We start from the raw sequence: 3,968 nt of genomic DNA, 5'->3' as shown, positions 1-3,968 counted from the left end.
TAAGTTTTATTTGGTCTGGTCCCTTTGATAGAATCTAATTATGTCAATTTGAGTGATTTCTTTTCTCTAGATCTCCAAATTTAGTTTATATAGATATGATTTGCACTAGATTACACTTTGTTCAAATTTCCGTTTAATTCTGTACTTTTGATAAAAAACATTAAGTCTGCTCATGTCGCTGTCGTACTTGATTGTTTTTTAAGGAGACAGACGCTTCTAAAGCGCTTCAGCAGGATTATTAGGGTTAAGTTATATCAGATGAACTCCAGTCACAATTTTGCAACACTTTTGCCATGTCCTTTTTACACTAAATCTCATTTACAGAAATTCTGTCTGAATATTTCTGATTAAATTAATTTATGTGTTTTGGCTTTATCCACATCTGTAAAATTATGGGCCAAAGTGTTTGAATCTATGTATGATGTGTTTGGCCAAATGGATCTAATCTATTCAGTGATTTCTAGACTAACAGAAGGATTTTAAAGTCTATTCTCTGAGCTACAGGGAGCCAGTGGAAGGACTTCAGAACCAGGCTAATGTGCTCTACTTTCTTAGTTCTAGTGAGAACACAGGCAGCAGTGTTTTGGATCAGCTGCAGCTTTCTGATGGACTTTTGAGACAAACCTATGAGGACACTGTTGGAGTGATCAATTCTACTAAAGATAAATACATTAATGAGTTTTCTAGATCGTGCTTGGACATTAGTCCTTTAATCCTGGGTGTTCTTCAGCTGATAAAAGGCTGACATAGTACGGTAACTGTTTTTATGAGCCTCTGAAGGTTCAGGTCTGAGTCCATCATGACACCGAGATTTCAGCCATAATCATTGGTTTCTAGCTGTAGTAGGTGAAGCTGGGAGCTAATTCTGGATCTCTGCTCCTTTGTTCCGAAGATTATTACCTCAGTTTGGTTTTTATTCAGTTGTAGAAAATTATGGTGCATCCACACATTGATCTGTTCTAAGCATCTAGCCAATGCTCTGATGGGTTCATGGTCACCTGGTTCCATTTAGGATATAAAGCTGTATATATCGTCTGCATAGTTATAGTAACTGATCTAATTGTCTGCTATAACCTGAGGTAAGGGGAGCACGTAGATGTTGTATAGGAGGGGTCCCAGAATGGAGCCTTGAGGAATCCCACATGGGATTTATCTGGTCTCTGATTCAAAGTTCCCTACTGACACATAGACGTCCCTGCCCTTCAGGTAGGATTTGAACCAGTCCAGTGCTGAACCAGAAAGGCCGACCCAGTTATCCAGACGCTCTAATAAAATCCAGTGATAAACAGCATCAAACACTGGACTGAGGTCCAATAATATCATATTGTATTACAAATAGTACAAATAAGTTGCTACCTTACTTAAGTAGAAATGTTGGCTATCTATACTTTACTGGAGTAATTATTTTTAAGCAACTTTTTACTTATACTCCTTACATTCTATATATAGACTCATTGGTTTTTTTTTCCGTTAAGCTAATTTTCATCATGCCCTGTTGGTATTAAAAAAACGAATTAAAAACTAAATAATTAGTTTAATTCAGACTATTAATTTATTTGTGGTTGGACTCTGTGCTGCCCCAACTTGTTGTTTACCACATAGCAAAATAAATAGTTTTTATAGATGATGCAAAGTTGAATTTGACACTCTTACCATTAGTTATAAAACCAAGAAAATGAAGTTTAAGGAATAATCATTGAGAATTTTAGAATGTTTTTCCTTTAATAGAGTAATGCAGTAAAGCTTCTATCCTTACCAATTACCTGCATTAATTTTCCTTCAATACTTTAAGTAGTTTTAAAAATGGTACTGATACAGTTTTACCGGAGTAAAAAGCGTAAGTTGATCCTCTAACTTCTACAGAAGTGTTTTGAAACAGTAGGATTTATACTTCTACTGGAGTAATAAACATTAATACTTGGGACACCTCTGCCTGTGGTTGGCATGGAAACCTGACTGCAAGACATCAAAGCAGGTGATCACAGTTAAGATGGCTTCAACCTGTTGAAACACAGCTTTTCCAATAATCTGACTGATTAATGGGAGGTTTGAGATGGGCCTGTAGTTCTGCAGTAGCAGTAGCAGGTGCTCATTTTGAACAGCGGCTTGATAATTGCTGTTTCTTTTCAGTTTTCCGTTTTTGTGAGAGACTCTCTTGATAAATTTCCCAAAGAAGGAGCCTTTAGTCATACTCTTGAAAGAGTCTGTTTTTATTAATTTGATCTTCATTAACTTCTGACCAGCTCCTGGTTGTTATTTTATTCATGTATGAATTTGTCTTTTTTTCCCCTGCTTCTGTAATTTTCACTGCTTGGTTTAGTCTATAATGTGTAAAGTAAAGTTGCGGGAAAAAATGAGAATAAACCCTATGTGAACTCAACCTTTGTGTTAAGGTGAATACTTAACACTTTAGCCCCACCTGCTCCATTGGTCCCTGAAACCAACTTCCAGCCTGCAGCACAGACAGATGAGCTGTTTAGACAACTGTTACCACTGTGTGACTAATTGGTGGATCATTAACGAAAACACACACTCGCTCAGTCGCTCAGCCTGCGGCTCAGCCAGCCAATCAGCAGCCATCCCTGAGGGCCCTCATCACTCAGGAAACCAACATGCTGAGTGGGAGCAAACTGTGGCACATATGTGTCATTACATCATGGGGCATCTGGGTTACCGTACATTATGCAACACCTTATTAAGTGGGGGCAGAGATTTTAGGAAAAGGTTATCATTAACTGGAGAACCCCACCACCACCACTGCCAAATACACACACACCCAAACACAAAGAGTTAGACTTACCTTTAATTTCCTTTAGTTACAGCAGGAGGTTTCTAATGACACCATGATCTGGAGCAGGTCTCCTCTGACGGCTCCATCCACAACATTGTCACCCAACGAAAAACAGACTCTTAAAACAGCCTGAGGTGTTTGGGAGGATGTTCTGTGATGCTTCAGAGGTGTTCTCCTCAGAGGTGTGAACACAAGTTTGCGCTCACCCTCTGATGAGAGAGAGAAGTACACAGGTAGGTGAGGAGGTAAATGAGGGGCGGTGCTTCCCTTGATTCAAGATGGTAGAGGAGTACATGCGAGGAGTCTTCAGGGAAATGTTCCTGATTGCGGCTCAGATAAAACCTTCTTCTCTAACAGAGCTGTTAGAAATCTGTGTCTAGAGTTGTTAAAAAATAAATAAGAAAGAAATGCAAATATGACTTTAAAAATGTATATTTAAAAATGTTGTATTTTTTTTCTCCTTACCTAGCAAGAATGAATGACAGGACATTGCCAGTGGGGAAGCATGATGCTGGCAGCAGTATGCTGAAAGGACAGTTTTGCTTCAAGCCCGTCATTCTACGTTATCTGCCTTTATTAACTCTGGTTAACTGTTGATTTTGCATCATCTTTCTTCTCTTTGTTTCTTTTTTTAAAGCCAAAGCAGTGACATTAAAACAGGGAATTCCTTGAAACAAAACTCGTAAAAGGAGAGAAATCCTTTATGCTTAATGTTCCTTTAGATCAGGGTGTTAAACTCAGGTTTTACTACTTTTAGATGCGCCCCTAGTCCAGCACACCTGAATTAAATGGTTGAACTTCCTCTGTATTCAGCCAAGGAGAGAAAAGGCTGCAGGACACTGAATCTCGAGAAAAGCCAGACCATCCATGGTAAGACTTAAACACAGCTGTCTGCTCCACCTTCTCATCACCACTGGACTGAGCATATACTTTGCAAAGAAGAACAGACAATGCATCTAGATGAGTAAAGTTGCTGTAAGATTTGCAGTAAATGTTCGAAAACATCCACTTAATTCAAAAACACAAAATGTACAATTAAGTTTTCTTTCTTTCATGCTTCTATCACATGAAATCCAAACAAAACATAATGGTAGTGCCACCAACCAATAGAATAATTTTAAAGATTGGTGTAACAACATTCGTGTAGGTTTTCTTAGCTAATTTTAAATACCTCAGC

The 3,968-nt window shown here is 38.3% G+C and overlaps 1 protein-coding gene across 1 annotated transcript in view; it reads right to left on the bottom strand.

Moving 5' to 3' along the window:
* The window catches only part of cnga2 (cyclic nucleotide gated channel alpha 2), a 10,983-nt gene extending 8,017 nt beyond the window's left edge, over positions 1-2,966 (bottom strand). The window contains exon 1 of the mRNA XM_015379704.1: positions 2,801-2,966. The gene's annotated coding sequence lies outside the window, so the exon portion shown is untranslated. The remainder of the gene's footprint in view (positions 1-2,800) is intronic.
* Positions 2,967-3,968: the final 1,002 nt, after the last annotated feature.

The sequence above is a fragment of the Cyprinodon variegatus genome, unplaced genomic scaffold, assembly GCF_000732505.1.
Source record: "Cyprinodon variegatus isolate N-32 unplaced genomic scaffold, C_variegatus-1.0 Scaffold198, whole genome shotgun sequence".
NCBI lineage: Eukaryota > Metazoa > Chordata > Actinopteri > Cyprinodontiformes > Cyprinodontidae > Cyprinodon > Cyprinodon variegatus.
This window is presented reverse-complemented; position numbering and strand designations above follow the sequence as displayed.